Source organism: Phyllobates terribilis, unplaced genomic scaffold, assembly GCF_046119375.1.
Source record: "Phyllobates terribilis strain yellow unplaced genomic scaffold, ASM4611937v1 Scaffold_11__3_contigs__length_659146591, whole genome shotgun sequence".
In the NCBI taxonomy this organism is placed as follows: domain Eukaryota; kingdom Metazoa; phylum Chordata; class Amphibia; order Anura; family Dendrobatidae; genus Phyllobates; species Phyllobates terribilis.
Genome location: NW_027362771.1, coordinates 16,825,726 through 16,848,519, shown reverse-complemented (window position 1 = coordinate 16,848,519; position 22,794 = coordinate 16,825,726).

The following is a 22,794-nucleotide window of genomic DNA, read 5'->3' as shown; positions in this document are numbered from 1 at the left end:
TGCTCTAATAGTCCATCTATACTAACCTCCATCAGGTTGCAAAATCAATATAATTTTTATCTGCATCTAGCTCTGAAAAAATATTTCGGCTTGTAGCAGTGTGTGGGACTTGTTCTATTAGTCCATCTATACTAACCTCCAGCAGGTTGCAATTTAAAAATAATTTTTATCTGCATCTAGCTCTGAAAAAATATTTCGGCTTGCAGCAGTGTGTGGGACTTGTTCTACTAGTCCATCTATACTAACCTCCATCAAGTTGCAAATTCAATATAGTTTTTTTCTGCATCTAGCTCTGAAAAAATATTTCGGCTTGTAGCAGTGTGTGGGACTTGTTCTATTAGTCAATCTATACTAACCTCCATCAGGTTGCAAATTCAATATAATTTTTATCTGCATCTAACCCAGCCAATACTTTTGGGCTAATACCACAGTTTGGCCACTCAGCTCTGCTCGGTTCCCATCCATTGTTTTTTGTGCAAACAACTCCAGAGTTGTCAATTAGTTAACAACCAAAATGAGTGGAAAAAGGCCTGCTGCTGGTGGAAAGGGGAATAGGCATGTTGGGAAGGGAAAAAAAGGCTGTGACCGTGGGGTAGGTGTTAAATCAACAGTAACATCTGCAGAAGAAAGACCATCTTCCAGCCAAACTAAGATGTCTACTACATTTTGCGGACAATGTGATAAGATCCCTTTCTTACGGCCACGCCAATCGCTACAAATTCCAGATGAGGCACAAAAACAGCAGGTGCTTCAACGGATATCAAGTGCTCCTTTAAGTGGGCTCTCCTCCACCTCAACTTCAACATCACAAATACTCCAGTCCTCAGAGGTGTCACCCCAATCGCACTTGCTTCCTCACAGCTCCCAAGTCTCCAGCTGCCCGTCTGAGTATGCGGTAGAACAGATGGTTGAGTCTGCAGAGCTGTTTACTCATACGATAGCCTGGGAATCAGAGGTCGGCTCCAGAGCTTCTGTGAATCCAGACGAGGAAATGATCTGCACTGATGCCCAGAATCTTTATGAGTCGGATCCAAGACCAGATGCAGAAGGTTCTGACCATAATGTAGACCCTCGTTCCCAAACTGTAACTCCTGTTGGTGGAGAAAATGAGGAAGATGATGATGAGACTCAAATACCTGAATGGAGCGACAACTTTAGTTTTTTGTCAGGGCAGGAAGAGGTTGGCTCTGAGGACGACGGGTGTGATAACACACAGGGTGATGATGACGAGGTTGGAGATCCCACTTACTGTCAACCCACAGTCAGCCAGTCGATGAGGTCAGCAGAGGAGGTGGAGGAGGATGCTAGTGATGACGAGGTCAGGTTGCGCCTTCCTGGACAGAGACGTAGTACTGGAAACTCATCAACAACTGCATCCTCAAACACAACTCTGCCTCTGACCACAAGTCGTGGTGGCTCTTCAGGTCGCATGGGTGCTAAGCCTTGCATAGCCTGGGCATTTTTTCAGATCGATAAAGATAACCCAACTCGTGTTATCTGTAACATTTCTCAGCAAAAGCTAAGTAGAGGCCAAAAAATACATAGTTTGAGTTCTTCATGCATGAACCGGCACATGGATATGAAGCATAAGTTGCAGTGGGAAGCTCACTGTGCTACAATGCGGCCTAGCCGGCCGGGCCAACCACCGTCTGCCGCATCTTGTGCATCCGCGGCCTCTTCATCCTCTGTGACTGGGGGGACAGCAGTCACACCTGTTTTGGGACGCAGACCTGCCACCTCTTTACCCGCAACAGCCAGCGTGATTGGCAGGTCATCATTTTCTTTGGAGGTGGAAAGACCAGCTGGTGTTCAGCGCTGTCCGACATCGATAGCACTACCATTGGATCAAGGCAACCTAACATGTCTGCCTGCATCTTCCTCACAGACCGGCAGTTTGCCGGGGACACCCTTCTCAACCCCGTCTAAGCACAACAGCCAGCCCTCGGTCCCTCAGATGTGGACAAGTAAAAGACCATTTCCTCCTAGCCATAAGAAAGCAAAAAGGTTGAATTTCACCATCTGCAAGCTCTTGGCTACAGAAATGCTTCCTTTCCGCCTGGTGGACACAGAGGATTTTCGAGACCTTATGTCCGTCGCAGTGCCCCAGTACCAGATGCACAGTCAGCACTACTTCTCAAAGAAAGAAGAAAGGTGTGCCTTTGCTCCACCAGCATGTCGCACACAACATCACCGCTTCTTTGAGAAACTCTGTGTGTGACAGGGTGCATTTCACCACAGACACTTGGACGAATAGGCATGGACAGGGGTGTTACATGTCGCTGACTGGGCAGTGGCTAACTATGGTGACAGCAGGACAAGGGGCTGCTGTCTAAGTCTTGCCGTCCCCGCGAGTTGTGCGTCAATCCTCTTCATCTCAATGTTCCTCCACTGCTTCTGCCTCCTCAACCTCCTCTCGGTCCTCCACCTGCACCCAAAGCCTGTCTGATCATGACACAAGCTTTCTAACTTCGCAGAAGGGATCCTGCACACCTCCTTACTATGCTGGCAGCAGGGCTCAACGTCATCAGGCGGTTTTTACTTTGAAATGTCTGGGAAATGTGAGTCACACAGCTGAGGAGTTGTGGTCAGCTCTCGAGAACCAGTTTCATGAATGGTTGTCTCCACTGGACCTGAAACCAGGGAAGGCCGTGTGCGACAATGCTGCAAACCTCCGTGCGGCCCTTCGCCGGGGCAATGTCACACACGTGCCTTGTATGGCTCACGTGTTGAACCTGGTTGTCCAGCAATTTTTAGCCCACTATCCCGGACTAGATGGCCTTCTGCAGAGGCACGGTCGCTGTGTGCTCACTTCCGCCGTTCGCATCCCGCAGCTCAGCGACTTACATCTCTACAGAAGTCGTTGGGCCTGCCACTTCGCCGGCTAAAATGCGATGTGCCTACCCGGTGGAATTCAACTCTGCAAATGTTGCAGCAACTGTGGCAGCACCGACAAGCCCTGGTGCAATACGTTGTGACGTATAGCTTGGGCCAACGAGATCCAGAGGTGGGGCAAATCACGCTGGAGGAGTGGTCTCCGGTGATTTACATGCTGGAGCACATGTTAAACAGAATTCGGAGTCAGGTGGTGGCACAAGAGGAAGTGGAGGAAGTAGAGGAGGAGGAGTTGTATGCGGAAGGGCTAACATCTGCATGGTCCAGACGGTCGGCAGCACCAGGCATGTGAGGATGGGGGAGATGGTTTTACCAGGGCGCATGTTAGCAGCCAAACTAGTGAGGAAGTTGCAAGAGCCCAGGAAGAAGTGGGCGACGAACTGATGGAAGACTCATCAGATGGAGTAGACCTTGATCACATTTCTGTTGTGCGAGGTTGGAGGGAGAGGGCAGAGGAAGGAAGCATGATTGTTACCTCGCCACCAACACAACAGGGACTTGGTGCTCCTGGATGCGCAAGACACATGAGTGACTTCTTGCTGCCGTACCTGCAACATGACCCTCGAATTGAGAGAATTAGAAATAATCCTGACTACTGTTAGACTGTTAGATCCCCGGTACAAAAGTAAATTTGCAGAAATTATTCCTTCCATAGAAAGAGATGCATGCATGCAGGAGTATCAGCAGAGACTGTTGCAGAAACTTACATGTGCTTTTCCCCAAAACACTAGTGGTGCATCTCACAGTTCCAACTTGCCAACCGTGTGACAATCGATTGTTGAGCTCTCAAAACGTAACAGAAACACAGCATCTGCTGGTAACATCAATTTTGCAGAATCATTTCACCACATTTTTAGCCCATCCTTTGCAAGGCCACAGGAGACAAGAAGTGTTACACACATTGTCAACGCCTAGAGACGATGGTACAGGAGTATCCCCAAGTAAATATTGAAGCCATGACTGTGTCATTGGACCCTTGCTCTTTTTGGGCTTCCAATCTGGATAAATGGCCAGAGCTCGCCAATTATGCCTTGGAAATCTTGTCAATGTCCCGCAGCCAGCGTTCTGTCTGAACGTGTGTTCAGCGCTGCTGGTGGTGTGCTGACAGATAAGCGCACGCGGATCTCCACTGATAATGTAGACAGACTCACGTTTATAAAGATGAACAAATCATGGATCCAAAATGACTTTTCTACCCCTGTGTCATCCTGGGGAGAGTAAAAGCTTGATAATTTGTTAAAAATCACCTCACTAACCGTTTTAAGCTTTCAAATTACTAATCATGTTTGTCTGTATCTTGGCTGGAAAATAATTTGGGCCTTGTAGCAGTGTGCAGTACTGATTCTATTAGGCCATCTATACTAAACTCCACCAGATTTAAAATTACTAATCATGTTTATCTGTATCTTGGCTGGAAAATAATTTGGGCCTTGTAGCAGTGAGCAGTACTGATTCTATTAGGCCATCTATACTAAACTCAACCAGATTTAAAATTACTAATCATGTTTATCTGTATCTTGGCTGGAAAATAATTTGGGCTTTGTGGCAGTTTACAGTACTGATTCTATTAGGCCATCTATACTAAGCTCCACCAGCTTTCAAATTAGTAATAATTTTTAGCTGCATCTAGCCCGGAAAATAATTTTGGGGCTCCTAGATGCGCAAGACACATGAGTGCCTTCTTGCTGCACTACCTGCAAAATGACCCTCAAATTGTCAGAATTCGAAGTAATCCTGACTACTGGTTTGCCCCACTCTTAGATCCCCCACACTCTTCGATCAACCTTTTCATTTTAATAAAGAACAAAAAAATGGTCATTTTTGAAATTATAAGCATTAGCAGGTTATTAGAAACTGAAATCAAACAGTTTTCAACTCAAAACTTTATTCTAGTTGATGTTACATTTGCACATAGGACCCCTTGTTCGAAAGGAGTTTCTTAACTCTCTCGTCCATTGAATTTGTCAGGTTTTGGATTGTTTCTGCTTCAATTGTTTAGCATGAGGATAGAATACCCTCCAAGAGCTGTTGCTTAGATGTGAACTGCCTCCCGCCATCATAGACACTCCTTTTGATGATGCTCCAGAGGTTCTGAATGGGGCTGAGGTCAGAAGAGCATGGGGGTCACACCATAAGTTTGTCCCCTTTTATGCCCATATCAGCCAGAGATGCAGATGTGTTATGTGCAGCATGAGACGGTGCATTATCATGCATGAAAATGATCTTGCTGCGGAATACACGGTTCTTCTTCTTGAACCATGGCAGGAAGTGCTGTTTGAGAAACTCCACATACATTATGGAGTTCATCTTTACCCCTTCAGGGATCCTAAAGGGGCCGACAATCTCTCTCCCCATGATTCCAGCCCAAAACATTACTCCACCTCCTCATTGGCGCTGTAGCCGTGTTTGCGTGGGGTGTCCATCAACCAGCCATCCTCCACTCCATCCATCTGGACCATCGAGCGTTGAACCGCACTCATCGGTGAACAAAACAGTTTTGAAGTCAGTCTTCATGTATTGTTTGGCCCACTGGAGCCGTTTCTGCTTGTGTGCAGTAAATAGAAGAGGTCGACAGGATGGCTTACGCACAGCTGCAAACCTTTGAAGGACTCTGCATCTTGTTGATCGGGGGACGTTGGAGGCACCAGCAGCTTCAAAAACTTGTCTGCTGCTATGACAAGTATTTTTTGCCGCTGCTCTTTTAACCTGACGTAATTGCCTGTAGGAAAGAGTCCTCAATTTTCCCTTATCAGCACGCACACGTGTGTACTGTGAATCAGCTACATACTTCTTGATTGCGCGATGATCAGGATGAAGTGTCTTGGCAATGTTGATTGTAGTCATGCCTTGACCTAAACACTCCACAATTTGTTGCTTCTCAGCAGCCAACACATCCTTTTTCTTTCCCATTTTGGCAGAAAATGTAGGCTGCTTAATAATGTGGGACAGCCTTCTTAAGTAGTCTTGCCTTTCATTGGACACACCTGCCAAACTAATTAGCACAGGTGTCTGCAATTGCTTACAGTGATATAAAGAGCCCTGACACACATCACTATCAATCAGTTTAACTGACAAACAAAAAATTCTTACCTTATCACTCCTAAACACTTTTTGCATAATAATTTGGAACACAGTGTACATGTGCTTTTCCACAAAACACCAGTGGTTCACGTAGTGAATCTTACAGTTCTAACTTGCCAACCGTGGTCTGTATGGAGTTGTTCAATAATGGGCCCAAAATTAAGATAACATAGACGGGAGAGGTCTCTATGAATACAAGTTCCTAAGTATTTGATACCCTGTGAGGGCCAGACAAAGGGAATGTTGGACTGGATGGAATCCTATATGGATTTGGGGAGGGAGACATCGAGGGCCTCAGAATTCGCTGCATTGATTTTAAAATTTGACCATGTAACAAAGTGATCTATTTCAGCCATAACAGCAGGGATGGATATATCTGATTGAGTGATATATACTAGGACATCATCAGCAAATGCAGAGCACTTGTACTCGGTGCCTCCCACCTCAATCCACCTAATATTGGGGTTATGGCGAATTGATGAGAGCAGATCCTCCATCACTAGGATGTATAAGAGAGGGGACAGAGGACATCCCTGCCTTGTCCCATTGGTGATTATGAAAGGTGATGAAAATGTTCCATTTATCTTCAGCCTAGGTGACGTATTGCGATACAGGGCCGTGATTTTGCCTATAAAAGGGTCCCCTAGACCCCTACCCCAAGCTTTTTAAGAGAATAATATATGGCGTGCCAGGAGACTCTATGGAATGCTTTCTCAGCATCCAATGAGAGTATCGAATTACAATTTTTTAACTGCATCTAGCCCAGGAAATACTTTGTGCCTAGTAGCAGTTTCTGCTAGTCAGCGGATTATCCCAGCTGTTAAGCAAGCTACACCACCAGTAGTTTGGACACTTAATTTTTTCAAAGGAAATGGTTTGGGCCCCCGGGACACTCAGTGAAGAGCATCGGGGAGGCACCCCAAGGCATAGGGCCTGGGACTGGCGGTAGGACGCCTTGCGGTGGACCGCCGAGCTCGATCCTTATAAAAGCTTTTTAACTGCAGCAGCTTTTGTGGACGCTACTGGAGCTGGAATTACGCGGCTGCTGGCATGAGACTTGCCCTCCAATAGATCCTTGTAAAAGGATTTAAAGTGTATTCATTCAAATTAGAGAGACAATTTAAATTAAAAAGATTAGACCTGCCTCCACCGCAGGGGATCTCGCTCGACCCACCAGCAGACAGGCACCAGTATTGGAAGAGGGGGGCTGGCCGTCAGGGTCCACCGCGGCTCTGGCACAAACCCGGCGACACAGAGGTCGCACGGGCAGGAACGGACTGGCCGTGTCGGCTTCGCACTTTTTTGGTTTTAGAAGGGCATGATGTGCCTATATCTGTGTCTCCCCCTCCTTTTACTCCTCCACCTCTTTTCTTTTCGCATGACTATATGTACTTGTCACTTTTCCATGTGTTAGTTGTGTCTTCTGAGCAGTTTGTCAGGTTTTGGACACCTTTGAAGGTGTTTTCTATATTTTTCTTTGTGTTTTTGTTTGCCTGCCATTGGTTTTAACGGTGTTCGAAGGTGTTCGACGAACTGAACCGAACTCGAACACTACGGGGGTGGCTCAACACTAGTTGTGGCACATTTTCACCTTGGCCATGGCCCCGTCCTCTACACGCACCATCACCAGAACGTCAAGTTCCACGTCCCTTGCCGTGTTACCTTGCCCATTGTAAATGAAGTAAAATAGCTTACACTCGCACTATCAATGGCAAAAGGGTAATAAAAAGGAGATTATAACCGTGGAAGAGGAAAACCACAGTTCTATTTCTCTGGCCTACACCAGAATATTTTAAACACATAAATTTTTGTGTCTGAACAGTCAGGGAGACACTATTACTGCTTTGCTTTATGTAAAAAGGGCCAAAAGCTGCATAATACTGAGATTTGAACCTCTGAACTGAAAAACCAAACTTATAGTTATCTGGCCTACACAAGAATATGTTAAACAGATATACTTGTGTCTGAACAGTCAGGGAGACTCTATTACTGTTTTGTTTTATGTAAAAAGAGCCAAAACTGCATAATATAGAGATTTCAACCGTGGAACTGCAAAACTAAACTTCTTGTTATCTGGCCTACACTAGAATATTTTAAACAGATATATTTGTGTCTGAACAGTCAGGGAGACACTATTACTGTTTTTTTTTTATATAAAAAATGCCAAAAGCTGCATAATACTGAGATTTGAACCGTGTAACTGCAAAACCAAACTCCAATTATCTGGCCTACACCAGAATATTTTAAACAAATATATTTGTGTCTAAACAGTCAGGGAGACACTATTACTGTTTTTTTATGTAAAAAAGGCCAAAAACTGGATAATACTGAGATTTGAACCATGGAACTGCAAAACCAAACTTCTTGCTATCTGGCCTACAAGAGAATATTTTAAACAGATTTATTTGTGTCTGAACAGTCAGGGAGACACTATTACTGTTTTTTTTTTTAATGTAAAAAAGGCCAAAAGCTGTATAATACTGAGATTTGAACCGTGGAACTGCAAAACCAAACTTCTATTTATCTGGCCTACACCAGAATATTTTAAACAGATATATTCGTGTCTGAACAGTCAGGGAGACTCTATTACTGTTTTTTTTATGTAAAAAAGGCCTAAAGCTGCATAATACAGAGATTTGAACCGTGGAACTGCAAAACCAAACTTCTAGTTATCAGGCCTACACCAGACTCTTTTAAACAGATATACTGGTGTCTGAACAGTCACAGACTCACTCAATTTTTTTTTTTTGGGGGGGGGGGAATATCAAAAGTTTAATAAGATGCGTATTTGTACAGTCTGACTGAGGAAAAAAAAATACAGGATTTATATGAAAAAAATAAAAGAATTTTCCAGGCCCCTGAGACCGGTGGATAAGTTTAGCAATTTGACCAGCAGGAGCACACAGGACTGTAATGCAGTGTTTGTTGGTATAACCACTGCGTCTCCTATACAGCCTGCCTGCCTGCCTAACTGCCTGATATCTGGGATGGATATTAGTCCTGAGAAGGACTGTTTGTTTGATTTGGCAGGCTTTAGAGGCCCTACACTAACTATTTTCAGCATAAATCTCTCCCTAGCTCAGCAGCACTCTCCCTACACTGTCTGATCCGGAGCGACTGTGTCCAAGATGGCGGCGCCCGGTTTTAAATACTCGAGGTGACGCTGTGCGGCCAGCCAATCACCGTATTGCCCACAAACAACATGGCTGCAGCATTACAGTGACTGGCTGGCAATCCTTGCATGTTCATTGGCTCTGTAAAGAACGCCAAACGTGCAGGGCGGAGACCCAAGTTCCCGCCCGAGTAACCCGGAAAAGCTCGGTGCTCGCCGAACATCCTGAGTAGCGAGATGCTCGATCAAGTACCGAGCAGTGTCGAGCATGCTCGCTCAACACTAATAAACATAAGATGCTACCTTGTAATTTTATTACAGATGGCTGCACTCAATTTCAAGGGGCCGCCCGCATCCCTGCTTCTGTGGGGAGGCATGTCAGGGTGGGAGAGCGTTGCCATGTTAAATGTGTCAGCTAACCAATCGAATATAGAATAAGTGACGTACAATACACCTGATCACTATGGTTCATGTGGACTCTCTGTGGACATTGGTGAAAAAAGTGACTCCCAGCGCCGAGTGACTGTTATATTCCACCTACCGGGTAGAGATGGTTACTGCAGGTTGTGGGCTTGTTGGAAGAGGTGGGTCTTCAGATTTCTTTTGAAGGTTTCCACGGTAGATGAGAGTCTGATGTGTTGGGGTAGAGATTTCCAGAGTAGGGCGGATGCACATGAAAAATCTTGTACACGATTGTGGGAAGAGGAGATAAGTGGGTAGTAGAGAAGGAGATCTTGTGTGGATCGGAGGTTGCATGTAGGTAAGTATCGTGAGACTAGATCACAGGTATATGGAGGAGACAGGTTGTGGATGGCTTTGTATGCCATGGTTAGGGTTTTGAACTGGAGTCTTTGGGCAATGGGGAGCTAGTGAAGGGATTAACAGAGAGGAGAGGCCAGGTGGATTAGTTGGGCAGCAGAGTTTAGGATAGATTGGAGGGGTGCGAGAGTGTTATAAGAGAGGCCACAGAGCAGGAGGTTACAGTAGTCGAGGTGGATGATCATGATGGCATGCACTAGTGTTTTTGCAGATTTGTGGTTGAGGAATGTGCGGATCCGGGAGATATTTTTGAAGTGGAGTTGGCAAGAACTGGAAAGGGCTTGGATATGTGGTTTGAAGGAGAGTTCAGAGTCCAGGGTTACCCCGAGGCAGCGAGCTTGTGGGACTGGGGAGAGTGGTCAGCCATTGATTTTGATTGATAGGTCAGTTGAGTGAGATGATGGAAAGATGATGAATTCAGTTTTATCCATGCTAAGTTTTAGAAATCTACAATAAGAAAGAACAGCAGCACACTGTAAGGGACAAGACATTTGCAAACACAGAGAACATAAGAACTAAATCACTTCATTGCTAAATAAAATGTACTTACGAAAAATGAAGGCTCTTAGCCATAAATTGGCCAATTCATGTATGCCCATCAACGATGACAAGGTAGCCTCCGCATGATGGGTATCTATTCTCCTAAACATGCCTATCTTGGGCTATAAGCCTACAATGTAAATGAGCAAACATGTCTCTCTTGGGCTAGAAGTCTACAAATACAAGTGGGCAGGTAGAAGCCAACACTAATTAAAAGCACCCTTGGGCTGATGGGTGGAGTGCAGAGTCAGAAAAGGAGGCAGTCAAAACCTCCAGGGTAAACTGCTAGAAAAACTAAAAACCTGACCAGCACCTCCATATAGTGTGCACAGTGTGCTGTTGTGATTTCTTATTGTATGTTATGCACTCATTGCAGCGTGCACCTGTTCACATTACATGGAGATTCTGGTCAGGTTTTTTGCTTTCTTGAAGTTTTAGAAATCTGTCAGATAAGAAGGATGAAATAGCAGACAGACAGTGTGGGATTCTGGTTAGCAGGGAGGAGAAATTGGGTCCAGAGAGGTAGATCTGTGTGTCATCAGCATAGAGGTAATACTGAAAGCTATGGGACTCTATGAGCTACCCTAGGCCGAAGGTGTAGATGATGAAGAGCAGGGGTGCTTGGACTGAACCTTGGAGGACACCGACAGATATGGGGCGAGATGAGGAGGCGGTGTGTGAGTGGGAGACTCTGAATGTCCTGTCTGTTAAATATGAGGAGCTACAAGATAGATTTCAAGAGATGAGAGAGTCTGTAGTAAGAGGGAGTGGTCCACTGGGTCAAAGGCAGATGACAGGTACAGGAGGAGAAGGACAGAGTAATGTCGTTGGATTTGGCAGTTTGTAGGTCATTGGTGACTTTAGTCAGGGCAGTTTCAGTGGAGTGGTGCAGTCAGAAGCCAGATTGTAAGCGGTCAAAGAGGGAGCAGGAGGAGAGGTGAGAGGACAGTTCAGAAAAGAAATGTTGTTCCAGTAGTTTTGAGGCGTAAGGAAGAAGTGATATGGGGCAATAGCTAGTCAGAGAGGATGGGTCAAGCTATGGCTTTTTGAGGATGGGTGTGATCGAGGCATGTTTGAAGCATGAGGGGAAGACACCAGTTGTTAGTCACAGGTTTAAAAGGTGGGTTAGGGTTGGGATGAATACTGTGGTGAGGTTAAGGATAAGGTGAGATTGGGATTCGGTCACGTTTGCAGGTGGTGAGGTGTGATTTGGAAAGTAAAGAGGAAAATATATCATCCGTAATGGTGGAAAAGCTGGTTTTGGAGGAAAAGGGTTGAGTAGATATGAGGAGGGGCTGTGGGGACTCTAGGCTAAAGCTTTGTCTGATGGTGTCAATCTTCCGCTTGATGAATGAGGCAAAGTCTTCAGGTGAGATGAGAGGAGAGGGAGGAGGCGCTGGAGGTTGGAAGACAGAATTGAAAGTGTTGAATAGCTGTTTAGGGTTGTGAGACAGGGAGGATATCAGAGATGAGAAGTAGGTTTGTTTTGATGCAGGAAGTGTGGACTTGAAAGTAGTGAGAGACTGTTGAATGCGATGAAATGCTCGTTGGAATGGGACCTTTTCTATTTCCGCTCAGCAACCCTGGAGGCCCTTCGCAGTTCTTTGTCAAGTTGTTCTGCATCGTGTAATGAACTTATGCCTGTGAGAGGGGGAAGGGATTCAGAGAGTGAGTGTAGGTCAAGGTGTTTGAGATTTCTGCAAAGGTGTACATGTGTGTCTAGTGGGGCTTGTGCACCTAGAGAGGAGAGGGAAGAGAATGTGAGTAGGTTGTGGTCAGAAAGATGGAGAGGTGAGCTAGAGAGGTTAGATAGGGAATATAGACAGATGAAGATGAGAATCAGAGTATGGCCATCTTTGTGAGTGGGGGCAGAAGACCATTGAGCAAGGCTTAAGGAGGAAGTGAGGGATAGAAGCTTGGAGACAGATGAGTGCAAAGTGTCAATGGGGATGTTGTCACCCATGATTATAGTGGGGATGTCAGCGGAAAGGAAATGAAGCAGCCAGGTGGAGAAGTGGTCAAAGAAGGTGGTGGCTGGTCCTGGGGGGGGGTAAATGACGGCCAGTTGGAGGTTGGAGAGGGAGTAGATGAGCACACAGTGTACCTCAAAAGAGGGGAGAGTAATGGAGGGTAGTAGTGGGATATGGATGAAGGAGCAGTTATCTGGAGAAAACCTACTCCTCCACCATGCTTTCCTTTGGAGCAGGGGGTGTGGGAAAGATGGAATCTACCATCCGAAAGTGCAGCTGGGGAGGCTGTGTCAGAGGAGGTGAGCCAGGTTTCGCTGATGCCGAGGAAGGAGAGTTTAAAAGATCATGGATGTAGGAAAGTTTGTTGCAGATGGAGCGAGAGTTCCATAGAGCTCCTTATAGTGGGACTGGGGAAGCGGGGGCTGGGCGGATGGGTATAAGATTTGAAGGGATGCGAGAGTTTGTGACAGATCGTGGATAGGAGGTGGAATTGACTGTAAGATGTGCTGAGGAGGGCAAGGATATGGAGAGATATCGCCGGCAGTCAGAAGGAGCAGAGAAAGTGTTAGCAGGTGGGAGCAGGAGAGGCCATGAGGTAGCTGTCTTTGTTTGGAGATACAAGATGGAATATTGAGGAATAGTTCTGAGGAGGAGGTGAGATGAATGGAGAGGATGGAGGGAGAGATGAAGAGTTCTTTACTAGGTGTAGGGATTAGGGGGTTAGTAGAAAGTGAAGGACTATAGGGGAGAGAGTGAAAACATACAGAAACATTGTTTACTTTGCCTGGCTATCCTGTTTCCTTCTGTTCCCTTCAGGTTCCATTCAAGACTAATTCAATGCCACACTTGTATGATCCACACTTGGTGATACACACTGGCCCGACTACGTTAGCTGACTTAGACTTAGACTTCACAATATATATGCTAGAAAATGAATTCAGCTGTTAAGCAGAGGGGAGAGGCCCCTGACCCATTTTTATCAGATAAGTACAAATTGGGCCAGATGCTGGATATAAAACACAAGCAAAGTAAAATAGGCTGGCCATAAAGAAAAGAAAAGTGTTGAACAGGGGTCGTGCTGTGGTCAGCTTACAAACATACCAGGTTAGTACAGACTGGAATGGCAAGATAGATCACACATATGGAAAGCTGGGTGTCGTATCAGGTTAGTGCAGAGAGGAATAGTGCAGACATGTTAGTGCAGATACTATAGCTTTATATTTGTAACTGCCAGTCCTTAAATATATATTCTCATGTTATGAAATTCGTATAGTTCACTGGAAAGCATGGAAATAAGCAAATTTACCTTTGATTAGCAATTTCTATTTTTTTTCCTGATTTGACAGCTTTTATCTTACATGAAGTGCAGCTTGCTGTCAAGGATATCAACCATCTGAGATTGGCCAAGTATGCGCAGCAACTACATTCCAGGCTGAGGAGTTAGTCAAATACCAATCAATTTTCTTTAGATCATTGATATCTATACAGCATTTAGCTGCCTACCCCCCCCCCTCTCTTTCAGCTGCTGGCGGAACTGCTGTAATTAGTCCTGCAAAATCATCAGACCCCAGTATCAGCATTTTCCAGAGCAGTTCTCTTAATCACTGTTCTCATTTTTCTGGGCCATGTGTTGATCAAAGACCCTGTTTTCTCTTAATGTAAATTTAGTGTTAACAGTGTCAACTTAAGAACAAGCAATGATATAATGTTACTTAGCCATAGAAAAATAGGCTTAGCAGATGGTTGAAGCTGTTGAACCAATATTATCACTCAAAAAGGAATGCCAACCCCCCAGTTAGAAAGAAGTAAAACAGACTCTATAACTGTAAAAACTCTTTAATCAGGACAGTTGAGGCATACACAAAGCCAATATAATTAACAAGAAATACATCCATCATATAATCTCCCAAAGTAGGATAAAAATTACCTCTCAGTAGAGATGAGCATCACAGTCCACTACAAATTGACTTTGAGACAATTTTCTTGAATTTCATAGGTCTCCATTAATGACAACAATTTGCAAATTGAGAGGATCACAAAAAGAAAAAAAAAGCACAGTTTAATTTCAAGCACTGATAAACATGGCAGCAGTCAGAAAGTGGGCCCTTAATGTCAGTAGCAGCCACAAGGGCTTCTCAAACCACCTTTCAGCTATCACATCACATGATCTAGAACAAGAGCCCCCAACCTGGAGCTAGGGAGCTAAATAAGGCTCATGGTCTCATGAATTGTGTCTCGCAATTGTCTGCCAGCTTGGTGCATTAGCTTCCAGGTCTAGCAAACAGCTATGAAGAGCTTATCTCAAAATGGTGAATTTTGTAAGCAGAACTGCGCATAAGAGCTGATTTGGATGCACATACAGCTCTGGCAAAAATTAAGAGACCACTGCAAAATTTTCAGTTTCTCTGATTTTCCTCTTTATAGGTATATTTTTGAGTAAAATGTACATTGTTGTTTTAGTCTATAAACTACTGACAACATGTCTCCGAAATTCAAAGCTAAAAATTTTGTATTTATTTGCAGCAAATGATAAAGCGTCAAAATATTAAAAATGAAACAGTGCTTTCAGACCTCAAATTACTCATGTTTTATCTCAGGAAGAGTTCAGAAATCAATATTTGGTGGACTAACCATGATTTATAATCACAGCTTTCATGCGTCTTGGCTTGCTTTCCACCAGTCTTTCCATGCTTTCCAGTAGAAAACTGTTCAGTGGTCTCTTAATTTTTGCCAGAGCAGTAAACTGGTCTAAAGAGTTTAGAGATACATTTAAGTATGGTACGCTGACGACTGGATAGTACTACCTGTCAGAAGAGGTTATTGAAGATGGATGCGACAGTGTGTTGGGAGTGCTTGATGGGGGAATACTGAATGGGAATATTGTGGGAACTCCTGGATATTGGTATACTGCTTTGGATTGATTTCTGTGGAAAAGCTTTAGTTATCATTATAGCGGTAATGGAAGTTTTGGTTGCCAGTACTGTGAGGGGTGTGGGAGCTGGATGTGGCTTGTGACCCTTTCTCAAAGCTGAATGTGGCTGACGACTCTCTTTCAGAACTGAATGTGGTTCTCAAGGTCAGAAAGGTTGGGGACCACTGATCTAGAAGGTCAGGGTGTATAGCTTGTTACACATAGGGATAGAAAAAGGCTTAAGGGTATGTGCACACGATGCAGAAATGAAGCAGAAAATTTCTGCATCATTTCTGCATCTCCCAGGCAGAAAAACACATGTGGATTGTACATGCGTTTTTCCTGCGGAATACATGCGGAATACATGCGGATTCACATGCGGATTCACATGCATTTCCGCATGCGGATTGACAAGCGCTTTCCAGGCGATTTTAGTGTAGCACCCTGAGGATTCGGCTGCTACAGGGGTATTGCACCTCAACCCAGAGGTGTGATATTCCACTCCCGGGTAAGGATGGAGTGTGGACCTGAGCTCGGTAGGCTGCATGCACTACACACATCCCATTTCCGAGGAGCAGACCGACGGTACTCCCACTTAGAAATGTGCAGGTACGACCGAGTCTGTTCCTGGCTGGAGTGGGAGGGGGGTGGTACATCCCAAGTAGTGTAGGGGCAGATAGGGGGAGCAGCCTGGGTAAAGATAGGAGCTCATTGGGTGCTGGTCGCCTGAGCTTACACATAGAGGGTGTATATAAGGTGGGCACCATCAAAGAACAGGGTCAGTCAGTCTTTGCAGAGGAGTCAGTCAGTCTGTCAGAGCAGAGCAGAGGAAGAGGAGCAGAGAAGCCCCAGAGAGAGAGAGAGTGGAGCAGAGAAGGAAAGACCCAGAGGAGACAAAGAGAGGACTCTGAGAACCCAAATTCATTCCCCGGGTGAAGAGTCGGCAATAGGGTACCGGATCCCAAACTGGTGGGGGCAAAAGCACACCCTAGCCAGAGACCGGAGGCCGTGGGCAGCGTCTGCCACGGCCACCCACTACATCCACCCCGAAGGCATACCACGTGGAGGGTCAGGGAACCCAAGGCCAAGGGTGTCCCAACAGAAGGCCCGAGGGAGCTGGACCTAGGTGGATCACTAGTGGGGACGGCCAGAGGAAAGGACAGGAGGAGAGCTCAGGGTCACGCTCCGGACTTGTTTGGGGGTTTGCTGAATCCAGGACCTGGTGGACGCAGCACGGCTCGGGTGGTCACTTGAAGCTGGAGTGACCGGAACATCAGCAGTGAGTAAATACCCTAAACTGCACAACCCGACTCTGTCTTCATTTAACATCTATGCTGCACCACCACAACCCCCATCCTCTGCACCTGACCCCCTGAGGCTATACCCCACCCGTTGGGGGTTATACTATCAAAAGCTGCACCAATACCATCAGCCTCAGCGGACCCTGCTGCAGCGGCGGCCATAGTGACCGCAATACAACGGGTGGCGTAGTCGACATTAAGAACTTAATAACATCTGTAGGACTGCCACATACAACTGAGTTTGACACCCTGGGCACGGACCGGGTCATAGCCACTCGGAAGACTACAACTCCCATCTGATCCGGCTCCGGGTATTCCCCTAAAGAATATGGCCCAGGGGGCGCGTCAACTTTGGCGTAGTCGGCAGGATTACGTGCCCACAACAACCGGGTACTGCGTGCCTGAAGAAAAGAACGAGTTTACCTCAAAAAGAAGTCTCCTGCCGGTTCCGGAGGGTCCCCGCCATCGGACCCCATCACCAGTCGATTCCCGCCGGTTGTCCGCCATTAACAGCTTTTTCCCGCCATCTGCAGAGTTTCCCGCCACTGGGAAGCGGTTCCCGCCATTTCCAAAGGTTTCCCGCCTTGGAAGAGCGGACGCCATTATGGGCGTGCCAGAGGATGGCAAGAGGCCACCTCCCATCGTGGGCCAGGACCGAAAATGGCGCCAAAAGTGGAAACCGCCCCCACCAACAGAGACTGTGATGCTAGAGGTGTCTGTCAGCGTGAAAGAACAGCCCCTGGATCTGACAATCACCAAGTGGCCCCGGGACCGCCCTCGAGGTGGGAGGAGACGAAAGAAGAGAGAAAAGATGGGTGTCGCTTGGAGCAGTCTGGAGAGAGCGCACCCGGAGGCAAGAAGCCTGGAGAAGAGTATCAGAGGAGCTTACCCGGAGATGGCGAGAAAGCAGAGCAGCACCGGCCCGTTGGCCAGGAGCCTGCTAGAAACAGAGGAGGGAGAGCAGAGCAGCACCGGCCCGCTGGCCAGGAGCCTGCTGGAGACAACTGTAGGAGAGCAGAGCAGCACCGACCCGTTGGTCAGGAGCCTGCTGGAAACAACGACCCCACTAGGCCTAGTGGAGGTCCTAGCACAGCTCCCCCGAGACCGGGAGTGTGCACAGACCGCTCTGGAGGGCCTCGCAAGGAGGATGGCCCGGGTGCAGCGAGAGACGTTGGCGGAGTGGAGCCGAGAGATGGCCCAGAAGACCGAGACTCGTCAGCGGAGCACGCCACCCGAGATGAGGAGACAGACCGCCTCTGAGGATGGCGCAGGAGGACTGAAGGCCGGAGACGGCGCCGAGAAGGGAGCCGAACGAGTGGAGGCAGGTAAAGGGGACGTCTATACCCCAAACCAGGAAACCGCGCACCTGCCCCAGCTCCCCGTCGCAGAGCCCGAAGTATCCCCTGCCGTGCCCGTCGCTGCAACGTCACCGCCGCAGACTAGGCCTCAAACGGGAGCCGCGACCCCTGTGACGTCACACGCCTCGACCCCGAGCGTGACCAAGCAGGAAGTACCACCAGCCTGGTCGCAAGGCCTAGTCCCCCCGGGCGCCGCTATACCAACAGCGCCCCCTACCTCCGCGGAGCCCCCGGCCTGGTCGCAGGGCCAAGTAGCCCAGGGCGCCGCCGTCCTTACGGTGCCCTTCACCTTCCAGATACCCCAGGCCTGGCCGCAAGGCCCGGGCAACCCGGGCGCTAACACCACCGCGCCCATAAGACCAAAAGTGCCGCATCTGGGAGAGGACCTGTTTGCCCAACATACGTGCCCGGATGGGCAGCCCTTCATATGGCCACCGGAGTTTCACCATCCCCGACTCCGGAAAGAGAGACCCCTTGATGAACCCCTGATCCCGGCTCCAAAGCCCGTTAAGAGGATCTCGCCCCCGCTAGCAGAATCGCAGTTTGAGTGGGACCCCACCAGAGAAGACCTCATGGGGTTCACTCAGGAGACTCGGGCAGCTGCAGCGGAGCGTGCTGAGTGCTGCCGCCAACAGCTCGAGGTCTTTGAGAGGGAGCGGAGAGAGAGGCGGGTCCGGGAACAGCAAGCTCAAGTAAGGAGCGCGGAGCAGAAGAGCCGGGCCAGGAGAGACCCCCGTGCAGCGCATAGTCCCCGCACCACCGGGACTGTGATAAAGTTTAACATGCAGCATGGGTGGGGCTTCATCCGAGACCACCGCACCCTAGGCGACGTCTTCGTGACCAGGAGAGACGTTGAGTCCCACCTACCGGAGGGACACAGAGGTCATGACCTTTACATCGGGGACGAGGTCACCTTCACCCGGCACAAGTGTGCCAAAGGACCCTACGCCCTCCATGTGCATCACCTGACGGAGGAAGAGCTGCGGTGTGAGGAGGAAGAGCAAGAGGACCCGGACGGGTCTGAAGCTAAAGGAAAACATAAAGAAAGAGCAGGAGGACGCCGTCGTTAAGTACAGCAGAGTACAAGCTGTATATAGTTGCCCGTCGGGGCACAGTGAACTGTAACTGCTGATAATATAGTCCGCGTTGGGACCAGCAAGTGTGAACTGTTTACCCGTATTTCCCTTAAATCCCACTGACCGAGGACTGAGAGGGGTCATTCCTCCCTAATACCTGGCCGAGGACTGAGAGCGGCCATATCCCTTGTAAATAGTTGCGCGTCCTAAAGCGCCCCCTACCGGTTTTATAGGAAAAGCATTTTTCAAGAAAAGACTGTCGCATTTTACCCGGTCACACGTTGCACAGTGACCGGAGGGAGGAGCTAGAGGCGACGAGAATGTTATTTATACGAAAAGTTTATTTGATATATATATATATAATGTTTTATATGATATTTTAATATGTTTTATTATGTTGTTTATGAAAAAATTTGTATGTTTTATGGTGTTTTGTTCTTACAGCCCGAGGACGTGCTGTGATTTACCAGGGGGGAATGTAGCACCCTGAGGATTCGGCTGCTACAGGGGTTTTGCACCTCAACCCAGAGGTGTGATATTCCACTCCCGGGTAAGGATGGAGTGTGGACCTGAGCTCGGTAGGCTGCATGCACTACACACATCCCATTTCCGAGGAGCAGACCGACGGTACTCCCACTTAGAAATGTGCAGGTACGACCGAGTCTGTTCCTGGCTGGAGTGGGAGGGGGGTGGTACATCCCAAGTAGTGTAGGGGCAGATAGGGGGAGCAGCCTGGGTAAAGATAGGAGCTCATTGGGTGCTGGTCGCCTGAGCTCACACATAGAGGGTGTATATAAGGTGGGCACCATCAAAGAACAGGGTCAGTCAGTCTTTGCAGAGGAGTCAGTCAGTCTGTCAGAGCAGAGCAGAGGAAGAGGAGCAGAGAAGCCCCAGAGAGAGAGAGAGTGGAGCAGAGAAGGAAAGACCCAGAGGAGACAAAGAGAGGACTCTGAGAACCCAAATTCAATCCCCGGGTGAAGAGTCGGCAATAGGGTACCGGATCCCAAACTGGTGGGGGCAAAAGCACACCCTAGCCAGAGACCGGAGGCCGTGGGCAGCGTCTGCCACGGCCACCCACTACATCCACCCCGAAGGCATACCACGTGGAGGGTCAGGGAACCCAAGGCCAAGGGTGTCCCAACAGAAGGCCCGAGGGAGCTGGACCTAGGTGGATCACTAGTGGGGACGGCCAGAGGAAAGGACAGGAGGAGAGCTCAGGGTCACGCTCCGGACTTGTTTGGGGGTTTGCTGAATCCAGGACCTGGTGGACGCAGCACGGCTCGGGTGGTCACTTGAAGCTGGAGTGACCGGAACATCAGCAGTGAGTAAATACCCTAAACTGCACAACCCGACTCTGTCTTCATTTAACATCTATGCTGCACCACCACAACCCCCATCCTCTGCACCTGACCCCCTGAGGCTATACCCCACCCGTTGGGGGTTATACTATCAAAAGCTGCACCAATACCATCAGCCTCAGCGGACCCTGCTGCAGCGGCGGCCATAGTGACCGCAATACAACGGGTGGCGTAGTCGACATTAAGAACTTAATAACATCTGTAGGACTGCCACATACAACTGAGTTTGACACCCTGGGCACGGACCGGGTCATAGCCACTCGGAAGACTACAACTCCCATCTGATCCGGCTCCGGATATTCCCATAAAGAATATGGCCCAGGGGGCGCGTCATTAGCATCACTTGGAAAGTGCTTGACAACTAGGTCACACTATATAAATCCATGCAAACGGCATGGATTTATATAGTGTGACCCTATGAATGTTTAAAAATAAAAAAATAAACCTATACTTTACCCTCTGATGCCCCGGCGTGTGCTGCCGCGTTCGTTCCTGGCTTGTTCCTGGCTGCTGGGATATCGCGAGACACTGCGCTGAAGGGCCTGCGGTCACATGACTGTGACGTCACCGAAGGTCCTTTAGTCTTGCACGCAAGCAGAGGGAAGGAGACCGGAGGCCGTCTGAAGGTGAATATATCTTATTTTTTATTTTATTCTTGTTTTACAGCTTTTTAATGGTACCTGGGTGTGGAGGAGAGTCTCATCTTCTCCACACTCGGGTACCATCCGCACATTAGAACGCATCAATAACGCAAGTACAAACGCAGTCTTTCGGTATTGGCGCGTTCTAATGCAAGTCAATGGCGGCGAAAGCGCCGCGTTTCCGCAAAATTAATGGACATGCTGCGGATTTTTGAGCGCAGCATAAACGCTGCGGAAAAATCCGCAGCATGGGCACAGCAAATGCGGATTTTCATTGGGGAACATTGCTGCCCTTCTACCATGCGTTTTTAATACGTTTCCGTGGCGTTTCCACAGCTGCAAAAACGCCGCGGAAACGCATTAAAACCGCATCGTGTGCACACAGCCTTAAACCTGATTTTTGTGTACTACTGCAGCACTGACGTACTTTGCAATTGGGAGTGCTTGTGTCAGTTTGTGTATATTAATCCAAATATTTAATTGATAGGGAAATGCTGTACCTGAATAATTAATGTCACTGTTATTAATTGATCTGTGTTAGGAATCGTGCACACGATTGTTTTAATCTGACAAGTGCTATCCATTGTTTTGATGGAGAGCACTCATGCCCATGTTTTTCTATATTGCTGTCCACATGTCAGATTTTTTTCCTTGAATAGAGTGGTCTGAGGGAAAACAAATTGCAGCATGCACGATATTGCTCCGAGAATTGGATGGCCCTTGCCCCTTCAAGTCTATGGGACCATGAAACAAATCAGACCAAACTTATATGACATTCAAGTGCAGTCTGCTTTTCATGGACTGACATAATGAAGGAGGTGGATAAACTTTTTTTTTCCTCTCCATGTCCAATAAAAATCAGATCCCACGCTAATCAAACACTGAGCAATCTCTGATCAGAGTCTGATTAGCATAATCTGACCATTTTTCTCAGATGGAGAGAAAACGGTTGTGTGTAGTGGCAGCACTTTAAAAACAGATTTTTTTTCCTTTACACACTAAAAATAAGGAAGGTATTATAATTTTGTTACTGAAAAATTTTTTTGAAAGCAAGTCCTGTGTGACATAAAACATGGGTTTTCTGGCTTGTTAGATGTGCATGCTATATATTTTTTTAAGACAAAAAATATCTCCACTATCCATAAATGTAAACACAAATTTATACTGCATAGTGCATGTTGTAAAAAAAAAAAGTTAGCACATTACTTTGTTATAATAGACTCTTACATTTGGGAGCCTATAATAGATGCTTGACTTTGGGACGTGATCCTACCTAGTTTTATTTTGTCCATTCATTTTTGAATAAGGCCCTTGTGGTGTTTTTTATTTTTTATATTTTAAACTAGAACACATTTTAATTTTTGAATACCTGTGTTATTAGTCCGAAATAGCAACCGTATATTCCATGACCATACTGCATGCTATTGCCACAAGTTCCTTTCTTGGCATGCACCTAATTAGAAACATTGTATTTTAGGGTTACAGTTGAAACCAGAAGTTTATATACACTATATAAAAAGACACATATGCATGTTTTTCTCAATATCTGACATGAAATCAGAATAAACCTTTCCCGTTTTAGGTCAATTAGGATTACCATAATTTTTAATAATTGCCAAATGCCAAAATAATGAGAAAGCGAGAATGTTTTAAGGCATTTTTATTCCTTACTGCAAAGTCAAAAGTTTACATACACTAAGATTACTATGCCTTTAAACAATTCTGGACTGCCCAT